This window comes from Oryx dammah, unplaced genomic scaffold, assembly GCF_014754425.2.
Source record: "Oryx dammah isolate SB20612 unplaced genomic scaffold, SCBI_Odam_1.1 HiC_scaffold_11, whole genome shotgun sequence".
NCBI classification, from domain to species: Eukaryota; Metazoa; Chordata; class Mammalia; order Artiodactyla; family Bovidae; genus Oryx; species Oryx dammah.
Window position 1 is genome coordinate 32,193,457 of NW_024070195.1, and position 23,675 is coordinate 32,217,131.

Below are 23,675 nucleotides of genomic sequence, written 5' to 3' on the forward strand. Positions count from 1 at the left end.
GCCGCCCGCCCGCCCGCGCCGCTGCCGCCGCCGCCGCCTCCTCCGCGGCGGCCGCCGCTCCCCCCGCGCCGGCTGCGCACTCAGATTCCTCCCGCGGCGGCTGCCAGCCCGGCTCCCCGGTCCGGCTCTTTCCTTTCCCTTCTCCTCTTCTCGCCCTCTCACCGCCACCTCCTCGCATCCACTCCCTCCTGCTCTTTGCAAAGCTCCCCTGACCCTCGCGCTTCGAGGTGCCAGGAGGTAAGTCGCAGGCAGCGGATCTCGGGGCAACGGATCTCGAGGCTACGAATCGCAGCCGCTGCCGCCGCCCGCCGGCCGCGAGAAGGAGCCCCCGGGACGCCGCGCGCAGCTTCGGAAGCCGAGAGAGGCGGCCCCGGGCTAGCGGGATCTCGCCGGGTCGTGTCTTCTTGCTTCTCGCCCTCTGCTCCCAGGACAAGGAACCCCCTTCTTGGTCCAGGGAGATTGAAGCTGAGATGCCAGAGAGCCGCTGGCTGATCTGACTGTCGTTATTTTTCGTTTTAACTTCGGGAGAGGAGGAAGGAAAATTCTTGAGCGTCTGTGCTGACTTCTCAGCACTCTTCACCCTTCCCCCCCCCTACCCCCCCCCCCACCTCTGCCGGAGCGGCTCCCTAGGGGAAAAAAAGATTTTGCAGGGTTTGGGTGTGTTTCTTTTTTTTTTTTCACTTAAGTGACACAAAAATTTGGGATGGAGGGGACACTTGTCAAAATAGTTTTAGAAACTAAAGTGGGTGTTGGACACTTTTTCCTTCTATATTCAAACTAGTCGTTCCTAGAGAACAAGGATGAGTTTTTTTAAGCACTGGAAAACTGTCAGCTTGATGATTAAAATAAGTTGCAAAAACCCTCGCTGGGGGAAAACCCCAGCAGTTTTCCATGAATTTCAAACTTTTGTTGTCTATTCTGCATCTAAAACTAGGTCTAAGGTCTTAATTTCTCCCCCACCACTCCCGGGGGGGAAAATTAAAAGTACAAAATAAAATATTCAAAATGTTTCAATGGCTATTTATTTATGTATTTATTTCCCAATGTGGGTTTAAAAAGCGACTTTGGATCCCCCAAAAAGTTGTGGTCGAGAGGATGAAGGAGCGCAGAAAAAAAGCAGCAGTTTTACCTAAAATGTGGTTTTTGGAGGCTGGGATTTCTAATGATTAGGTTTTTGTGGTTTATATAGACACGACTCTGGCTAAGGCGATCATTACGCTGATGAGAGTCAGAAGCACGTGGGTGTCTCCGACCAGCCTCAAACTCTGAGCCTTCAAAACAAATAAAACAATGTGCGGCGCCCGCAGAAGCCGGGAAATCCGCTTGAGGCTATTGCACCCCTAAGAAGGGGGCACCGGGCTGTTTCCCCTCCTCTAACTGTACTTCTAAGTTCCTGGCTGTCAGTCTCCTTTAAACCTCTCAAAGCTTGAAAACGTGTCTGTAAGAATCATCCGTTGCCAACGTTTCAAAGATGCCTAACAGGGTAACTGACACTACACAGTAATAAGCGACCTTGTAAAATAAATGAAAAGTTACAGTGCCTCCTCTTCGGAGTATTCAGGAAGATAGTTGAGTCATCACTCATTCTCACCCCCCTCCATCTTATTTAAACCAATTCACATACCCATTAATCGGCGTTTTTATTGCTCTGCGCAAACGCCTCTCTCACCCTGGTAGCGACCTGCCACGACCCTCCCTCCTGGTTTTTTTTCCCTTCCATGCGCCCAGCCGGTGACTGGGGGGTCTGCGTCTTTGAAAGGGCCTGGAAGAGAGAGCGTGGGGGCCGCGGCAGAGGGGACCCGGTGCCTGTCCAGGACTCTGGAGCCTATTTCAAGAGCAAGATGAACATCAGGGCTGTAGTTGCCTGCTTGGGGACCACTAAAGAGATGCCATCTAAAAAGATGCTCCTTCGACTAAGGGGCTTCCAACCGTGGGAGCGGAGGCGGGGGCGGGGATGGCTAGGCTAGGCGACCTCCCTCACGGGGTTAAGGATGGGGTTCAAGGGACACTGCTCCGTCTTTCCTCTTTGGGGCTTATTTTTACCTTCCCTTTCCCCATCGACGACTCCACGCCTCCCTCGTCCGACTTCTCCTTCCCCAATTTTCTCTCCGCGTTCCCGCCTCTCCTTCCCAAACCCCCGCAGATTCAAGCCTAGCCGCCGCGCCCCTGCGTGACTCATTCTGCATCACCTGCTAGGACACCCCCCTGCCCAACCTACTCCTCGACCCCAAACTACTGGCTCCGAGCCCGGGCGCCAGCGGGGTGAGAGAACCCACTTATCACTACGGACTTGATGCGCAACGAGGAACGGTGCTGTCTCCGGCGCGTGCGATTTTTAATTATCTTTTCGGTCACAGGGGAGAGCTCTAACCCTGGGCACCACCGCGCCGCTGGCGCGCACGCACGAGGGTCGGGTCTTCCCCAGCCGCATGCAGCGGACCAGCAAAGGGAAGCCAGGCTTACCCTTCAAAAAGACAGAAGAGAGACCAGACTGCTTGCATTAATTTTCTACCTTATTCCCCCCACCCCTGCCTCCACTTAGTCACATGCACTGGGGCACACACGACCTCACACATCCCCACGCCGACACAGAAAGACAGACACAACTCATACACAAGGCTTTTTTTTTTTTTTTTTTTGCCTTTCAGCGGGACAGTTTTATTTCGGGCACGTTGTACCTCAGTCTATCAAAGATCTCTGAGTTGGTTTGTTGCCTTTTTTTAATGTGTAGGGGCTGCAAAGGAAGAGAGAAGTTACCGGAAGCTGATTATTTCTGTGGTCAAGGGAGATAAAATTTCAGTAACTATTAATACCACAGTCGGTGTTATGCCGCTTTCTCTGGGGTTGTCCTTCTCCCTGGAAATCCGCAGAACCAGTGACTACCAGAAAATGTGGTGACGCTAAGTAACAGTCAGTATTTCGAATATGGGCGACCAGACGGGTTCTTTTTTGAATAAGAACTTCTAGAGCAGTTGAACTTAAGTAATCATTTTGGGGGCTTTTCCTCTTTCCTCATTGCTGTTTTGTTTTACTTAGTGGATAGCAAAATATGCAGGCCTGAATGTTTGGGTGCTTTGACTGGGGATTTTAAGGGTGATTTAATCAATGTTGAATTATTTATTTTAATTAATCATATCCGGTAATTCAGCTTTATAGCCTGTCCTTGGACATCCTCCCTTCTTTTCACATTTCAGTGGAGCTAATATAAGCAACTCTTGGAAGTTACTAGTCTTGGATCCCTTAAAATATCCTACAGTTATTTATAATGTGGAAATGAAATTTTCCACTGAATACCCTAACAACGTTTCAGGTATCTGGCACAGCGGATTTTCAGTCTCCTTTCAAAAATATCCTCTTGCTGAACATTCACACTTTCAACTGGAGCTGACTGAGCCTGGAACTGATGATGTCTTGGCTCAGAGAGTTATTCTTAAAGGAAGAAAACATTTTTACAGACCCCTAAACTGAACCTCTCCTGGTAATAGTAGGCACAGAGGGAAACTGTGAAATTTTACATGTGTGTATTTTGTGCTATAGTTTGCATGAGCTCACTCTTGGGCTCAATTTTTTTTTTTTTCTACCTCAAAATGTTCAGAAGAAATCACCCACTAGATTCCTCTCCAGAAATATGCCTCTCTTCTGTTGTATGTTATGGCATTTAAAAACACACACACATTTTCTGAACATGTAGCTATTCCAGAAAATACAGGCATAATTTCCCCCTCCATCTCCTTTAACGTTTAATATAACTGTTTAGTAACAACATCTGGAAATCCTGACTTTCCAGACAAAGAAAATGAGATGTGAAACAGTCAAGTTACTTATCTAGTCAAAGAACTGAGTTCTCAAAACCAAGACCAGAAGCCGTGCTTCTTTCATTCAGGTTTTCTCTTCTAATTGCTAAATCATTTTATATATACTTTTTCTTGATAAAAAGTGAAAAAGCCACTGTAAAATCGTAAACTAGTTTTCAGTGGGTCAGTTGATGAAGTGGGACAACCTTTCAGACATGCAGTGAAAAATCATGACATATTGATGACTGCTAAAGTTTTGAATGGTTGGATGGGAAAACCTTATAAACAGAACCATCTTTACAGACTTTGCCTTTGGACTGTGAGAATGAAATTCACTCAGCTCTTGTAGAAGTAGCACTGCCACTAGGCCAAGAATTGTCACATTACCGTCCATAGGCCAAATCTGGCCCAAAGCCTATTTTTGTAAAATCCACAAGTTAAGGATGGTTTTTGAATTTTCAGATAGAAAACAATTTGGAGAAGAATAATACTCGTGACATATGAATCTGATATAAATTCAAATTTCAGTGTCCACAGCTCTATTCATACAATTGTGTAGTTATGGAAAGGACTACGTGGCCTGCAAAGCCTAAAATATTTAATATCTCTTTTGTTTTGTTTTTACAGAGAAAATTTGCCAATCGCTGCCCTGAGAAAGATACAGCAGCAGAAAGGAGTAAGGTACTTTTCTGTATAAAATGTTAGTTAGACTAATATTTTTCACTTAATCATTTTGGATGTGCCAAAACAGAGAATGAGGAGTTAATAATTTTTCCCTAGCTGTTTAAGCACCCTCGTCTAGCACACCTGTATATGTCAGCATCTTCAGCTATCCTTCATAGTGGGAGTACATTAACTGCATAGATGAGCAAGCAAGGGGTAAGAAATGTACATGTCGTTTGAACATGAAAAAAAATACATAAGGCTTGCATAGGTTTATTCCATCTGTTCTACAAACGATTACACAAGAAACATAAATGAGCTTACCAAGAATTTTCTGGTATACTAGATTTTCACAGGGCCTGAAATGCAGGAAACCCTGGTTCAATTCCTGGGTCGGGAAGTTCCCCTGGAGAAGGGATAGGCTACCCATGCCAGTATTCTTGGGTTTCCCTGGTGGCTCAGATGATAAAGAATCTGCCTGCAATGCGGGAGACCTGAGTTCAATCCCTGGGTTGGGAAGATACCCACTCCAGTATTCTTGCCTGGAGAATCCCCATGGACAGAGGAGCCTGGTGGGCTACAGTCCATGGGGTCGCAAAGAGTCAGATGCGACTAAGCACAGCACGTTTATACTTTTAAGACAGTTACCTTCATAACTTATGTGATCCCAAAGTTTTCTGACTTTTTTAATTTGAATTTTTATACAGTTCAATACTGTCTGATTTGTTGTAAACTCACTCAGTTTTTCCCTTTGTCAGTGAACCTATAAAAATTTGCATGGCTCTAACAAGAGATGAAGTGTTTTGTAGTTGGGGGGCTTAGCATCGTAAACTTTTCCTTGTTGCTCCAGTTAGCATTCCCATGGGCCATTTTCAGGCATTTATAAGAGAGTGCAGCATTGTCATAAAAAGGCTTACGCTTGCCATGTGATCTTCCACATTTTTGGAGCACCTGCCTAATTGTATGCCAGGAGCGACACGGACTAGAGCGGTACATGTTATGTTTGACAAAAAGATCAGCTTCCTAAATGACACCCTCTCTACCTGAGGTGACAACATAATTTGTAAGAAGAATCTCATTTATTACCTAGAAGTCAGAGAAATAAAACTTATTTTCTTAAATCAGCCCTTTGGTATTTTGATGTTGGCAATTGTCCTGTGTCAGTGGCAGTGATCTCCAAGAAGTAGTGGAAAATTATATGTAAAACCTTATAAAAGTCTGTGATGAAGCACCTAAAAACACCCTAAAAAAAGGTTTCTCATAGTAATCTATTTCTTTATTGATGTGCTTGTATTTTACCTTCTGGACACCAAGGCATGTTGCTATCCAGCTCTAATCCCACTGCCTACAATTCTGAAGTTTCACTCTAGATTTTGGAATGGTAGCCTGAACTATTTGTCCCCTCTCTCCAACTTTCCATCAGGGTAAGAAATATAAATCGTAACAGTCTTAGTCCGTATAAAGAAGTACAAAATCAGCCTTTGCACAGTCCGAGAAATTTGAATTCCCAACAAGAAAGTCAAGAAAAATAGAAGAGGAAAAAAGAACAGACTAGAAATAATCCAACTTGGTTTTCTTAGCTGCAGTCCTAGGGGATGCCAGTTCTGGGTCACCATCCTAATTATTTTTTCCTCTTTATTTCATACCCAGAAACTCTTTCTCCAGTGTTTTCCCCCAGGAGTTCCTGAACTAGACTTTTCTCAGAAAAAGCACTTTCTTTTTCCTCTCTAGCCATGATCAACACTCGATGACTCTTTACTTTTGTTTCATTTCACACGATTCCCCTAAATTATCCTGTTGTTGTTGTTGTGTGTGTGTGTGTGTGTCTGTCTGTGTGTGTGTGTGTGTGTGTGTCAGTTGCTCAGTCGTGTCTGACTCTTTGAGACCCCGTGGACTATAGCCTGCCAGGCTTCTCTGTCCTTGGAATTCTCCATGGCAAGAATGCTGGAGTGGGTTGCCATTTCCTTGTTCAGGGGATCTTCCCGACCCAGGGATTGAACCTAGGTCTCCTGCATTGCAGGTGGATGCCTTAAGGTCTAAGCCACCATGGAAGCTGTTGGGTGAGATCTGTTCATCACACTCCTATAAGTCACAATTTTTCTCTAGATCATTTTTCTTCCCTGAGGGTGCCAATAATCAATGTATTGCCTCTCAGGTCCAAATTCAACTTTTTTACCTGCTCTGTGAAAATGGATCTGGGCCCTTTAAATATTTCTTCTTACCCACTGACATCAACATTTTGTCAGTAGGGGGCATTGGAGAAACATTACAGAGGGAAATGGTTTTGCTTCCTGGTTCTCTCATGCTCAACAGAGCAGATTGCCACAACCCAGCAAGTGTAGCTTCTTCAGCTCACAGCTCTGCGATACACACTTCCCCAGGGCTCAGCTGCTCTAGAAAGTTGGTTTCTCCAGTACCAGGCTCCTGTTGTGCACAACCAGCTGCCAGCAGCACCCAGCATTTTCTCCCAGCATCCTCCCAACTTTGTTTTGTAATGGCATGCCTCTGGCAAGACACCTACTTGGAAACAGCTTTCTCTAGCACCCTAGAGGGTAGATTTCTAGCAAGTTCCACCAGTGCAACTTCTGCGCCCCGAAGTGAGTCAAGGCTATGCTCTCCCAATGAGATCGGTATCTCAGCCCCAGGGGAGGTGGGGAGGGGCAACTCTTTCTTGGTTACGCTATTTCAGTCCTGAGGGTAGTGGATGCTCTTCTTCCTATAGTCTTAAGAATTCTCTTGACGTCTTCCTAGCCAATTTTTTGTGACTCCAATCCATTGTTATAGTCAATAATTCCTTATAGTAAACTTTCCTTGTTCAAATTACTATGTGAACGTAATTTAAAAGAGCTTATTGCAAAATACAAAATATTTTAATTTCTTAAAAAGTGCTTTGTGGTCTTGTTTTCCTCAATTTTTCCAGGCTGATAGAGTAGGGATTACATTTTCTATCCTCCAAAATGTACTTGTTCACAGTGGTTTCTATTTTGGGTCACTTCATTTGAGTCATTATAAGATGAGCATTTCCAACATTACATTACATCTATTTAATTTATCTCTACCTAAGAGGTATGCTAAATCTACACTTAGAAGACATTAGGAATTCCCTGGTGATCTGAGGGTTAGGATTTGGCTCTTTCACTGCTGGGGCCAAGTTCATTCCCTGGTTGGGGAACTAAGATCCTGCAAGCTGCACAGAGAGGCAAAAAAAAAAAAAGACATATATTTTTAAGAGATGGCAAAAAAAAAGACGTATATTTTTAAGAGGAGGTATGGAATGGAAAGAGAGTACAGGTTAAATGGGTCAATCTTTTCTACCCAGAGTCCTCTTGATGTCTCTCATGAAATCCCATAGTCCACAATGTGATACACACATACATAGCAGAATATTACTCAGCCATTAAAAGGAATGGAATTGTGCCATTTACAGAGATGTAGATGGACTTAGGGGCTTCCCAGGTGGTACTAGTGGTAAAGAACCCACCTACCAATGCAAGAGACATAAGAGATTCGAGTTTGATCCCTAGGTAGGGAAGATCCCTTGGAAGAGAGCATGGCAACCCACTCTAGCGTTCTTGCCTGGAGAATCCCATGGACAGAGGAGCCTGGTGGACTATAGTCCATAGGGTCTCAAAGAATCGGACATAACTGAAGTAACTTAGCATACACACAGATAGACCTAGAGACTTCCTGTCACACAGAGTGAAGACAGAAAGAGAAAGTAAATATCCTATATGAACACATATATGTGTAATCTAGAAGAATGGTATAGATAAACTTGTTTGCAAAGCAGAAATTGAGGCACTGGCATAGGGAACAAGTGTACGGATACTGAAGGAGTAAGTAGGGGATAAAATGGACTGGGAAGTTAGGACTGGCATATATACACTACTATGAATGAAAGTGATAACTAATGGGGACCAATTGTATAGCACAGGAACTCTAGTCAGAGCTCAGTGGTGACTTAAATGGAAAGGAAATCCAAGGAAGAGGGAATATATGTATATGTGTGACTGATTCACTTTACTGTACAGCAGAAATTAATACAACATTGTAAAGCAACTACACTCAAATAAAAACCAAAGTGAAAAAATTTACATAAATAAAATCACACACAAAAATTCCAGAGCTGCCCCATGCCTAGATCTGATAAAAAGCTGGTGTCAGGGAAGGTGGATAGGTATCTCGCAAGATGTGGAGAACGAAATGCTACCAACCCAAGAAAGCCAGGGAGCCAGATTAGATGATGCTGACTTACTGTACTTGAAGTCAGAGACTAGGCAATGCTATCTTTCTACTGTAAAATAAACCAACAAACATTGGATGAAGCAAAATAAATAGACATGGTATTGCCAATTTTCTCCCAGCTTTTAATATGCTATCTGCATCTTGAAACTCCATGAAAAGACACTAGAACATACTATTTCCCAAATTCACTTAATTATTGCTTCTGAGCAGATTTAAAGGTCTTTGATGTATTTTTAGAAAATCCAGTGTTAAGTCAAAGTGGAAAAAAATTGTTGCAACATTAAAGGGACTATCCTGTCTAGAAGGGAATATTGTAACATAGTAGGAAAATAAAGTTGGCTAAACTACTTACAGTTAGGTCACAAAGGGCCATGGTACCATGATCCCTACCTTTGTACACATATACAGGAAGGAGAATATTTAAGCTGCTTCTAGAAGCCTTGCTCTTGGTTCTCATCCAATTATTCTAGCCCATTCTTGGTCCAAACAGAAGAGTTAAATGAAAGTTTCTCTGAGCAGGGCCAGTAGGAGGGTGAGATAGAAGAGCCTGCAAAACAGGGTCCAATCCTGTTTTATTTTATTTTTTGGCCATGCTGTGTGGCATGTGAGATCTTAGTTCCCCAATCAGGGATTCAACCTGTGCCCTCTACAGTGGGAGCACGGACTCTTAACCACTGGGCCTCCAGGGTAGTCCCCATCCTATCTTTATTTAAAGTTTGACTCATACTTTGCTTATTGTGGATCTTTTGGTATTAAATTTGATTTTTAAAAATACTACATGAATATATTATCGTGAATAATGGGTTTCTTGGAATGCCCTCAAATTTTTTATTCAAGGCCATCCTAATCCTAGCCCAGCTCTGTTGGATATGGAACTTACAGAGCGATTCCTGACCTCCCTGCTTTGCCAACATCTTTCCTTTTTTAAAATTTATTCCTAAAGGCAAATACGAATTGTAATAATTCCACATTCTCCCAGAAAAGAACACACATTATAACTTTTAGTACCTAACAGAGGTTTCAATAGCAGATAAAACAGAAGAGTTTGACCTTCAAAAATATAATAATATGTAAGGGTAAATCTGTGTATACCTGGTTATCACTCTGTGGCACCAAAAATACAAATCATCTGTTTTTTATTATGCAATTTTAAAAAAGGCAAAAATATGCCTACTTTGAGGTTTAACTCTGTTTTTAGAAGAACTATCTTCAATTTTACTTAAATATGTTGCAAACACAATATAGTTAGAGCCTGTTATTTTTCATTTCTGTAAGTATTGTCTTGGTGTTAAATTCACTGGATTCTTTTAATAAATGGATTCCATTATCAAATCTTTACAACGATTGTATTAAAGACATTTCCTACTAGTGCCAACGTGGTGGAAATAAACTTTCAGCAAAGTGGTAGTGGGGTGGGAGAGTTAAGACATTTTTTTTAAAAAGCTTACTTGGCTACTGTTCTTTCCTCTCTCAATGCAGTTCTTTTTCTGTTAATTTACATCTTTGCCCAGAGAATATATTTATTTCTATTTCCTAAGTAAAATCTCTAACTTTTCTTTAGTTTTTTTATGGCCAGATTTGAGGCTTAACCATGACTTGTTGACTCTTAAGCATTCTGAAATAGCAATTTTCCACATGCTTTAAAGCTTTCTACTTGACTCTGCCTGGCAAATCTTAATTAAGATTATGACTTCTGCCTTTAGGTCAGATTCATATGAACCTGGCTAATCAACAAATCTAAAAATTCTATTAGATGACACTATTCTCATTATTGTCAAGTAAAAAAGAAACTGATGAATTGTTTCAGGTATTTATCTGATTTACTTAGTTTAAAGCTTATTCTTCTCTAAGATTGCTGAAAATGTGGGTTGCATCTAGTAGTTTCATTGAACTAGTCTTTGTTCTGTTTTTAACTTCTTCACAGCAGTTTATCCTTATTAAAGGGCATATTATTATAGTGTGCCCATAACTATAAACATGGAAATGACTTGAGGTGTTACAGTTTATTATGTATTGTCATTTGAGATTTAATCATGGCTTCTCTACTACTGATAGTATTATTCACAGAAAAAGAATACCTTTTTCAAAAGTATCTATGATAAAACTTGAACTGTGAAAAAATATTAATAAGGAGATAATTACAAGAGGTATGATACATAAGAACCATAACTCATCTTAAAGTCAGCCTTAAAATTGGAAAGTTTTTCAGTTTTCAACTTTGTTTTACAAACTTTTATAAACTCAGTCATAGAATTTCTCTCTCATCAGAGATCCAGCAAAAGCATTTCCATTCAGAGCTAAAGTTTCTGTAGAATATTTCCAACTGTCAGTGTTAAAAATTTTAAAAACTGGAAGAAAAAGTAGTTGGAAATTTGCTTTGCATTTGTCACTGAAAAAAGGGGATGGCTTATATCTAAATAAATTAAAGTCTAAACAGTCCATCCGTGATTTTTATTACACATATATGAAAAGAAAAAGAGATTTGTTTTAATTCATTCACTTCTCCCTTGAAATGATCAGAATCTATGTGGCCTTGATAATTTTAATACAAGTTGCTCAACTTTCTTTTCTTCTTGGTCAGGGAGCATGAAATTTGGAGCCACTGAAAGAAAAAAAAAACTTTCACAAGGTTTATATTGGAGTGGAGATTTGGTCTCTTCCCTCTGAACTCCCTTCCAGGAGCAGAGCAATAGGACCACATGTAAGTGTATTTCTTCTCAGCACATTTTAGAAAAGAGGGTAGCAGTGCAAAATGGGACGTGTACTTGGCACATCTTTTTAGCTAACTCCCCATAAAACCTGTAACAAGGGCTCCAGACCATCATGTCCTATGACCTCACAGACATTTCCATTTGAAGATTCATTCTGTAAAACAGTCAAGGTCAATATGGCCAGTATACCTAGCTCATTGTTCCAAGCAGAAAGGGAAACAAGGGACATTTATGCTGTCAAAGCCCACTGTACGCAGGCCTTATATCTCCTCCACTTTATTAATATTCCCACTCCTCTCAGGATTGTGAATTCCATAATGATAGCGACTATGTTTGGCTCACAAATAATCTGAAACCACACCACTGAAGAAATCCAGGGAATTCCATTCCTACTGTAGTCCATGTATAACAATGTGAATAATGTTCCCTGGAGTGATATAACACGGCAGCATATGGCAGCGAGCATAAAGCCTGGCTTATATTAGTAGCATGTGACCAGTATACATGAGTTGAATGAATGAATGAATATTCCCCATTAGGCAGAAACTTGGGTATCAAGATAAACTAGTCTCCTCCATCATTTTCCACTTCTACTCTTTCGCCTAATTCTATTAACACTACTTTCAAAGTATGATTCATACCTACTTTCTTTCCATCTCCATAACCACAGTGCCTTAGTCCAAGCCTCTATCACCTTGAATCTCAACTGCAAGAGATTTCTAGCTTCCTGGTGCCATTCATACCCACCTCAATCCCAAATCATCCTCTATGTTCCTATTAGAGGACTCTCTTTTTTTAATTTAAAAAAATGTTTTAAATTAATTTTGATTATAGTTGCTTTATAGTGGTGTGTTATGAAAATGAACCGACCATACATATACAGATATTCGCTTCCTTTTGGACCTCCCTCCAAAAGAGGTCTCTTTTTATAATACAATTTCAACCATATCATTTCCTGGCTTGAAACCCTTCAGTGGTTCTATATCAACATCGTATGGGACAAGGGATAAAACACTGTACCATCTGGCCACAAGCACAGGGGCTAAAAGGTGAAACCCAAATTTGAAAATAAACATATCTTATGAAAAACCCCATTCCGTACATCTCCTGCTCTCCTTTGCCGTTGAGGGCAGGGCTTGGCTTTGTTCATTCTTCATCCCCAGCACTTGGCGTAATGTCCGGAATACGATAAGTGCCTATAAATATTTGCTTACATGAGTCAGTGAATAAACTTATTTGAAATTCTATTTAGACCTGAGTTTTCTGTCCTTTAAAATAGGAACTTTTTTATAGATAAAAAAAATAATAAATAAAACAGGAACATTTTGAACAAATAAATTGACACCAAAGGGGGAAAGTGGGGGTGGATGAATTGGGAGACTGGGATTGACATGTACATACTTCCGTGTAAGATAACGAATGAGAACCTACTGTCTAGCACAGGGAACTCTACTCAGCGCTGTGTGGTGACCTAAATGGGAAGGAAATCCGAAAAAGAGGGGATATGTATATACATATACCTGATTCACTTTCCTGTACAGTAGAAACTAACATAACATTGTAAAGCAACTACACGCCAATAAAAATTAATTTAACAAAGTAAAATAAAATAGGAACTTTTTGTGTTATTAAATCCTATGGTTCTGCCTAAAATGATCAAATACTGATTAGGATGTGGAACAGCACATTCTGACAGTTTATTGAGAACATAAATTTCGGGGAAAGACTTGGGAATCACAGTTTGGCATCTAGTAAAGTTGAAACTGCACATATGTTCCATAACTTTGTAACCCCACACCTAAATATCTATCCTAGTTAGAAAACACATAGAAAATAATGATATGTTGCATGTTATTCTGGAATAAAGAAATGAAAGGCTTGTGCACAGAGGTAAGGAAGCAGAGCTTCCGCCACCTCACACTGCCCTGTGTCCTGAGTGCTCAGGGATCGATACTTTCTGCTGTAGCGGTGGTCTTCAAACTAGCAGTGTAATGCTGTTTGCTGTAGTATTTAAAAATACTCGTCCTACTTTAGAAAATAAGAGAAACAAATAAGGATAGATGAAACAATATAGAAGTTAGTCATTTGTAAGACATGTAACAAAGACGTGTTTCTTTATGTAAGACATAAAGGAAACAGAGCTTAACATGCTTACCCATCCATTGGAAGGGGTAGAATGACCAGCAGCATCAAATATTCATAACACACTAAATAAATGTGAAGCACTCAACATTCTCAAGATCTTAAATGGGCATCCCATTGATGACATTCATTCTGGCCCATGTGTCCTCTGCCCAATAAACTCAGCAGCTGCCCATCAATCTAATTGGTAAGCTACAACAATGGCCAGGAGTACCATAAGCAAATGGGTACTGGTTCTAGGTACCTTCCTTCTTGCAGAACACTCTTGCACAGACCTCAACTCTGACTGGTAGTCACATGGTTGGCAGAATGTTATAGTATTAGAAAAAGAGATGGAATACACAAGCTTTGCATAATTTCAAACAATGCACCCTACCCTAAAGTGTAACAATCTACATCGTCTCTGTCCTCTTGCTTCTCCTTCTGATTTCAATTAATTCAATCAATTGCATGATTCGAGAATCTTAATGTGGTCTGTAAGCCTTTAGTTCGGGCTTCCCTGGTGGCTCAGGAGGTAAAAAATCCACAAGATGTTCGGGAGACCTGGGTTCAATCCCTGGGTTGGGAAGACCCCCCCTGGAGGAGGGCATGGCAGCCCACTCCAGTATTCTTGCCCAGAGAATCCCCATGGACAGCGGAGCCTGGCGGGCTATAGTCCACGGGGTCACAAAGAGTCGGACATGACTGACTGACTAAGCACAGCACAAGCCTTTAGTTTAGTGACAAATAGTTTCCCTTACTGTTCTTAGAGGCTACCATTGCATCAAGGTAATCTCTCATATAATGTTGGGTTACATGTACCCCTACAGGAAATGAGAACTTCTCAAGAACACAAATTGTTTTAAGAATTAATTTCAGTATCCTCAAAGTCATATATTATTTTTGTTGTTCAGTCGCTAAGTCGAACCCAACTCTTTTCAACACCATGGACAGCATGCAGCATGCCAGATTTCCCTGTCCTTCACCATCTCCCAGAGTTTGCTCAGATTAATATCTATTGAGTCGGTGATGCTAACTAACTATCTCATCCTCTGTTGTCCTTTTCTCCTTTTACCTTCAGTCTTTCCCATCATCAGGGTCTTTTCCAATGAGTCAGCTCCTCATCTCAGGTGGCCAAAGTATTGGAACTCCAGCTTCAGCATCAGTCCTTTCAATGAATATTCAGGACTGATTTCCTTTAGGAATGACTGGTTTGAACTTGCAGTCCAAAGGACTTTTGGGAAATCTTCTCCAGCACCACAATTCAAAGGCATCCGTTCTTCAACACTCAGCCTTCTTTATGGTCCAACTCTAACACTCGTACATGACTACTGGAAAAACTATAGCTTGACCATACTAACCTTTGCAGCCGAAGTGATGTTTTGCTTTTTAATACACTACCTAGGTTTGTCATAGCTTTTCTTCCAAGGAGCAAATGTCTTTTAACTTCATGGCTGCAGTCACCATCTGCATTGATTTTGGAGCCCCCAAAATAAAATCTGTCACTGCTTCCAATTTTTACCCTTCTGTTTGCCATGAAGTGATGGGACCTGATGCTATGATCTTTTGTTTTTTGAATGTTGACTTTCAAGGCATCTTCTTCACTCTCCTCTTTCACCCACATCAAGAGGCTCTTTAGTTCCTCTTTGTGCTGTGCTGTGCTATGCTTAGTTGCTCAGTCTTGTCCAATTTTTTGCAACCCTATGGACCATAGCCCACCAGACTCCGCTGTCCATGGGATTCTCCAGATAAGAATAGTGGAGTGGGTTGCCATGCCCTCCTCCAGGGGATCTTCCCAACCTGGGACTGAACCCAGGTCTCCCGCATTGCAGGCAGATTCTTTCGCATCAGAGCTACTAGGGAAGTCCTTAGTTCCTCTTTATTTTCTGCCATTAGAATGGTATCATCTGCATATCTGAGGTTGTTGATATTTCTCCCAGCAATCTTGATCTCAGCTTGTGATTTATCCAGCCCAGCATTTTGCATGATGTACTCTACCTATAAGTACATATAACAAGGTGACAGTATACAGGCTTGTCATACTCCTTTCCCAATTTTGAACCAGTTCCTTGTTCCATGTCCAGTTCTAACTGTTGCTTCTTGACCTGAATACAGGTTTCTCGGAAGGTAAGTGAGGTGATCTGGTATTCCCATCTCTTTAAGAATTTTCCATGGTTTGTTGTGATCCACACAGTCAAAAGCTTTAGCGTCGTCAATTAAGCAAAAGTAGATGTTTTTCTGGAATTCCCTTACATGCTCTATGATCCAACAGATATTGGCAATTTGATCTCTGGTTCCTCTGCTTTTTCTAAACCCAGCTTGTATATCTGGAAATTCTTGGTTTGCATACTGCTGAAGCCTACCTTGAAGGATTTTAAGCATAACCTTACTAGTATGTGAAATGAGAGCTATTGTATGATCTGTTCAGTCACTCAGTTGTGTCCAACTCTTTGCGACCCCATGAATTGCAGCATACCAGGCTTCTCTGTCCATCACCAACCCCCAGAGCTTGCTCAGACTCATGTCCATTAAGTTGGTGACACCATCCAACCATCTCATCCTCTGTCGTCCCCTTCTGCTCCTTCCTTCAATTTTTCCTAGCAAAGAAATTGTATGATAATTTGCACATTCTTTGGCTCTGCCCTTCTTTGTGATTGGAATGAAAACTGACCTTTTCCATTCCTGTGGTCACTGCTGAGTTTTCCAAATTTGTTTACATATTGAGTGCATTCCTTTAACGGCATCATCTTTTAGGATTTTAAATTTGTATTTCTTCCTAAAAGCAATCTGCCTGGGAACTTGCCTGTGCTTCCCATTTTCTCTCTTTATACTTCCCTTTTCCTACTTCACAAAAGAAAAGTCACATCCTGGCCATCTTCCCTTCCTACTGTGTTTTGCTCCAGGGCGTATTAAAAATCTCCTGGCTGCCACATAGCACTTTCATTAATCAAGACACCAAAAGCAACACTTCATTTGACATAAGCAATGCATTCCACTAGTCACCAAGTCATTGCTTAATTTTCGACCCCATGGACCATAGCCCACCAGGCTGCTCTGTCCAAGGGATTTCCCAGGCAAGAATACTGGAGTGGGTTGCCATTATCTTTCCTGACCCAGGGATCAAACCTGCATCTCCTGCATTGCGAGGTAGATTGTTTATCACTGAGTACCAGGGAAGCCACATTCAATAATTATTTGTAAAAGAGTATAATATATTTATGTTGTTTTCATCAACTGTATACTAGGAGAATACTAATAGTGTAATAACTCAAACCAGAAGTATTTTAACAATTAGAAACGTGGGGACCTAGTTCAGCTCAGTTCAGCTGCTCAGTCGTGTCCAGCTCTTTGCGACCCCATGAATGGCAGCATGCCAGGCCTCCCTGTCCATCGCCAACTCCTAGAGCTTGCTCAAACTTATGTCAGTGATGCCATCCAACCATCTCATCCTCTGTCTTTCCCTTCTCCTCCTGCCCTCAACCTCTCCTAGCATCAGGGTCTTTTCAAATGAGTCAGTTCTTCACATCAGGTGGCCAAAATATTGGAGTTTCAGCTTCTGCATCAATCCTTCCACTGAATATTCAGGGCTGATTTCCCTTAGGATGGACTGGTTGGATCTCCTTGCAGTCCAAGGGACTCTCAAGAGTCTTCTCCAACACCACAGTACAAAAGCATCAATTCTTCAGCACTTAGCTTTCTTCACAGTCCAACTCTCACATCCATACATGACTATTGGAAAAACCATAACCTTGAATAGACAGACCTTTGTTGCAAAGTAACGTCTCTGCTTTTTAATAAGCTATCTGGGTTGGTCATAACTTTTCTTCCAAGGAGTAAGAGTCTTTTAATTTCATGGCTGCAGTCACCGTCTGCAGTGATTTTGGAGAGCAAGAAAATAAAGTCTGACACTGTTTCCACTGTTTCCCCATCTATTTCCCATGAAGTGATGGGACCGGATACCATGATCTTAGTTTTATGAATGTTGAGCTTTAAGCCAACTTTTTCACTCTCCTCTTTCACTTTCATCAAGAGGCTCTTTAGTTCTTCTTCACTTTCTGCCATAAGGGTGGTGTCATCTGCATATCTGAGGTGATTGATATTTCTCCCAACAATCTTGATTCCAGCTTGTGTTTCTTCCAGTTCAGCGTTTCTTATGATGTACTCTGCATATAAGTTCAATAAGCAGGGTGACAATATACAGCCTTGATGTACTCCTTTTCCTATTTGGAACCAGTCTATTGTTCCATGTCCAGTTCTAACTGTTGCTTCCTGACCTGCATACAGGTTTCTCAAGAGGCAGGTCAGGTGGTCTGGTATTCCCATCTCTTTCAGAATTTTCCACAGTTTGTGGAGATCCTAGGAAGCTAACAATTTCTAATTTATGTACTTATTAATTACGTACCTGTTTTTGCTGCTGAAAATAATCCAGCATGACTGGTTGAAGACTTTAAAGCATAAAATATTATTACATTAAGACATTTTCTGTACAGGATGTGTAATAGAAGTGGGATGAAAGGAAACAATGTAAAACTTTTGACTGACAAGGATCTTTTTCATATAAATGGTCTCAGATCACTATGACATTTATCTTGCACTGAATATATCTGAAAGAATGATGTATAGGTTTTCTTTTCAAAATAAAAAATTACAATACACTGGAAATAGCCTCTTTGACAGCTATTTAAGCCTATAATAGGAAATGTTAGATGTTTTATCAAAGTCCAGTGAAGAAAACAGAAACATCCCCAGGTATTTCTTTCAACAGAGAGAATTTAATAAAGGTATTTACAGGCTATGGAAGAGCTGAGAAGTCAACAGGGAATATGAAGCAGTTCAGAGGTTAGCAACAGCAGGAGTTCCTTCTAACCCAAAACTATAGCAACAGCAAGAGTAGGTTTTGTTAACAGAATGCAGGGCCACCTAGCAGTCAGAAGCATGGAGGGACCACGTTGAGGATGTAGACCCAGAAAGGGAAGAGTTGTTTAGTGTACGATGGAGTCACAGGGGCAGTGCAGCAACTGCTAGAGGTACTACCTGAGGCTGAATGAGGAGAGAAATTTCTGGCTTCTTTCCTTCCTATTTGTCCTCTGCATGCATGTCTGCATGCTCAGTTGCATCCAATTCTTTGGGATTCCTTCCCCAGGCAGGAAGTGGGTTGCCATTTTCTTCTCCAGGGGATCTTCCTGACCTAGGGATCGAACCCTCGTTTCTTGCATCTCCTGCATTGGCAGGTGGATTCTTTACTAGTAGTGCTAGTGGGAAGCTCTCTAATTCCACTAGTGCTTCCAGTGGCTGACCCTACTGGGAGCCAGTGGTTTGAATGGTTAGAGAGCCTGGGAAAAGTAATTCCTTAAATACACAGCAGAACATGGAAAGGAAAGACATAACAGTGCCCAGCACAGGTGTGAACCTAAAACTGAGTAAGCAGTACGTAGAAAAATGAAGTTAGATCCCTATCTCACACTGTATACAAAAAGTAACTCAAATTTGGTCAAAGGTTTATGTGTCAAAGCTAAAACCATAAACTTCTTAGAAGAAACTCCAGGTATCAGTATTTGTAACTGTGGATTTCAGTGGTTTGTTAGATATGACAACCACAAGACAAGCAATCAAGGAAAAACTAGCGCAGTTGGACTTGATCAAAATTAAAAACCTGTGCACTTTGAAGAACACTATGAAGAAAATGAAAAGATAACTAACAAATTGAGAGCAAATATTTCTGAATCATATATCCGATAAGAGTCTAGAATCTAGAATAGACACAGAACTCATAACTCCACAACAAAGCAACAGAAAAGGCAAAACAACTCAATTTAAAAATAGGCAACGTATCTTGAGAGACATTTCTCCAAAGAAGAACTGCAAATGGCCAATAAGCCCATGAAAAGGGGCTCAGCACCATTAGTCATTAGGAAATGCAAATCCAGACCACAGTGAGATACTGCTTCACATCCAGTAGGATGACTTTAATAGAAAAGATGAACAATAACATCTTTTGGAGAAGATGTGGAGAGATTAGAACACTGATGATGGGAGTGTAAAACAGCATAGCCACTGTGGAAAACAGCTTGGTAGTTTCTTTAAAGGTTAAACATAAAATTGCCATAAAACACAGCAATTATACCCAGGAGAAAAGAAAGCATACATTCACACAGAAATTGTACACATATCCGTAGTAGCATTATTTATAATAGTTAAGATGTGGAAAGTTCTTAAATGTCTACTGACTGCTGAATAAATACATAAATGTGGTATATCCATTCAATGGAATATTAGTCAGTTATAAAAAGAAATGAAGCAATGATCCATGCTCAGGCATGGATGAACATTGAAAACATAATGCTACGTGAAAGAAGCCAGGCACAAAAGACCACATCTTGTAAGCTTTTGTTTATAGGAAATGTCCAGAATTCAGAAAGTATGTTAAACATTGCCAGGGGCTGGAGGGAGGGGTAAAGGGAATGATTGTCAGTGAGTATGGTATTTCTTTATGGAGTGATGAGAATATTCTAGAATTAGATAGTGGTGATCATGACACAACCTTGTGAATATACTAAAAAGCTATTGAATTGTACACTTCAAATGGTGAATTTTATGTAATAGAATTTTATCTCAGTTTTTAATTAAATTAAAGTTTTAAAAAAATGAATGAGGACTTTCTTGGTTGTCCAGTGGTTAAGACTCTACCTTCTAATGCAGGGGGGGTGAGTTCAGTCCCTGGCTGGGGAAGTAAGATCCCTCATGTCATGCAGGGCAGCCAAAAAAAAAAAAAAAAACCCACAAAACTTTGGGACTAGAAATATACTGGGGGAAAGGAGCTTTAGTACTTCAGTTTGTAAATTATTCTTGAAAGAAACCTGTGCTCATGTGCTCTAGGAGGATAAACGAATATTCATAGCAGCACTAGGAACATTAACAGTAAAAGGATAAACATAGAATATTTATGCCATAGAACTATCTACAGTGAAAATGAACAGACAACAACTACACACAATATGGGGCTTCCCAGGTGGTGGAGTGGTAAAGAATCCATCTGCCAATGCAGGAGATGCAAGAGATGCGAGTTTGATCCCTGGGTTGGGAAGATCCCCCGGAGGAGGGAATGACAACCCACCCCAGTATTCTTGCATGAAAAATTCTGTGGACAAAGGAGTCTGAAGGGCTACAGTCCACTGGGTTGCAAAGAGTCACATGTGACTGAGCACAAAAAGGACATATAGATGAAACTCAGGAAACCAATATTGAACTAAAACAACAAATTGCTTGAGTATAAAGACAGAAGAGAATAATCATAGCCATGCTCTTCATAATAAGCAGAAAGAAAACTACTCAACCAAAACCAACAGTAGAATGGATAAATTATATTTACTGACACAGTGAAATACTATGAGCAATGAGAATTAAGTTCAATCTATATGTAACAAATAGGATTAACCTCATAAAAAATATTGAATGGGAAAAGAAGTGACAGAGTACATGTTATATGTTTCTCTTTATAAAAAACTCAAAACCAGGCAAAACTAATCTACAAGATTAGAAGTTAGGATAATGGTTACCCCAGGCAGAAAGGATGGTAGTGTCTATAGGCCTTCTGGAATGCTGATAACACTCTGTTTCTCTATCTCAGTGAAGGTCAAATGGATATAATAACTTGCAGAAATTCTACAACCAGCACACACATGATGTGCACACTTTTCTGTATGTATATCATGAATCAAAATTAAGTTCAAAAAGAAAGCAGCAACCATCTACTAAAGAATTATTAAGTGTGATACTATTTATATGAAATTCAATAACACAAAATTAAATAATATATTGGAGAAACTAACATTTGATACAAAGAAAACAATAAATCCCAAATTCAAGCTTGTGGTTATCTCCAAAGTGGATCAACGACCAGATCAGGGTTTCATAGGTATCAATAAATAGTTTATTTCATATGCAGGGTGGTAGGTACACAACTCTTCATTGTATTGCTATTCTGTATGTGCCATAATATTTTATAAAATCCTCTTTATACTACTTAATGTTTAATAAAAGTTATTTTAAAAAATTCTATGGTTCTGAGTGCCAAAGTCTATAACTTAAAGCATGTATACTTCCCAGTTGTTGGGTTGGGCTGCAGATTGGTTTGGAAAATCTGTCATTATTTTTCCTATCTTTAAATACTATTAGTTATTCTATTAGTTGATTTAGTACATTAGAAAAGGAAAGGTTTTAGTCAAATCCTACGTGAACCAGTTAACCCAGAAAAATCAACTAATTAGTTTCCAAGTTTACAATTCAAAAGAACTATGTTCCCAAATTTTATTTGCAAAAGGATTCTGGGGAGTTGGGACCACTTTTTCTCATAAAACAATATTATAAATATTGGTCAAATTCTCATCTGGCTCAGGAAAGCCTATTTAACCTGCAGTATAACTAAATATAATACTGAATCTTATATTCTCCCATTGATCCTGTGGTAAATGAGGCTTAACTTTTGCCTGAGAAGTCAGGATGCTAGAACATAACCAGCTACTGCTTTAGCCCCAGTCTTTCAATCAGTGATCCTTCTTCTGTAAGTGTCTGGAGAACAACATTTTCATCCCATGTCAGGTCCCCTAATCGAGGCCGTAAGTGAAGAAGATTTCACTGAGGCAGCAAAGAGTGTGTCCTACTCTATACAGCAGAGGCACTGTGGGAAATGATGTTGCATAAATAGAGCATGGTTATATTGTAGACTTCCTGGCAAGCTTCACAGAGCAGTTGAGGATTTATGAGATAGGTCGTTAGATGATCTAATAAAAATTAAGCTGTCAGCTACTGAATACTTACCATGTACCATGATTTTTTCCCAAGTAGTGTGCATGCAGAACTCATACACTCCTTATAACAACTTTATGAAATATGTAGATAATTCAACATCCTTATTTTTCAGATAAAGGAAACTGAGAGGCAGAGTGGTGTCAGATGACTGAGAGGCAGAGTGATAGTTCACCTGATGTTATATGACTAGTAAGTGTAAACCCAAGCCATTGATTTGTAGCATCTACCAATTTCTATAGTGTAAATGTTTCCATCACGATTGGCCTTAAGCTACAAACATGATGTTACCAACACTGGGCAGGAAAGGGATCTGCACAATTGGCTCTAGCAAAATGAAATGATGCAAGCCAGCTCTAGTGCAAAGTTGAACAATGATTTATCAGTGCTTATTGTCTACAAGAAGTACTGTGCGAAAGCAAAACAATTGTTTAGGTTCCAATTCTTGCCTTTCTGGTAGTGATAGGATGAATGGAGAGACAATATTTACAGTAGTGGAATGCTGAATAAAACTTATGTATGTAACTTTATAAAAGAAATGACAGTTCACATTTAATTATCAAATAAATAGTATAGATTAGAGGTAGAAAAAACAGCAGTGAACTCTGTGGACCAGTAAGATTTTATGGAGAGTTAATATTAAATCATTGCAGAATTTGTGTGGATGAAGAGGAAGGCATTCTAAAGAGGGGTGTGGACATGAACAAAAAGCGCTAGTAAGTGAATTAATGTGTTTCGAAATCAGCTCAGTTCGCTAAATCAGACTACAAAAGCAAATTGTAGAACCTCTCAATGAAAATTTTTTCAGTGACTGGATCAGCTTCAACATTGATCCACCAAGAGGCAGGGGGATGAACTGGATGACCTTTTGAAAGCTTTTCCAAGTTTGCTAGTTCTTATAGTTGTAACTCTTTAGCCTTCCTGATCTTAAAATACATTAATGAAGGAAGTATTGAAATCTAATCTTTCAAAATGCTATGTTCTGGTTCTGAAATGCAGAGAATCTTCCTCTGGCTAAAATATGAAGATTTATATTTTTTAAATAAAAATCCTTTCTTTTTATGCAGTGAATAATTAATCAAGTTGGTCTGTTATGTTAATTGTCTAGGGTGTTCTTTGGCAAGAATGATGCTAAAGCTAAAACTCCAGTACTTTGGTCACCTCATGTGAAGAGTTGACTCATTGGAAAAGACCCTGATGCTGGGAGGGATTGGGGGCAGGAGGAGACGGGGACGACAGAGGATGAGATGGCTGGACGGCATCACTGATTCAATGGACGTGAGTCTGAGTGAACTCCGGGAGTTGGTGATGGACAGGGAGGCCTGGCGTGCTGCGA

The 23,675-nt window shown here is 40.4% G+C and overlaps 1 protein-coding gene across 2 annotated transcripts in view; it reads right to left on the bottom strand.

Annotated features, from left to right (window-relative positions):
• The window catches only part of RUNX2 (RUNX family transcription factor 2), a 224,964-nt gene that overhangs the window by 133,988 nt on the left and 67,301 nt on the right, over positions 1-23,675 (bottom strand). The gene's annotated exons all lie outside the window — the stretch shown is intronic.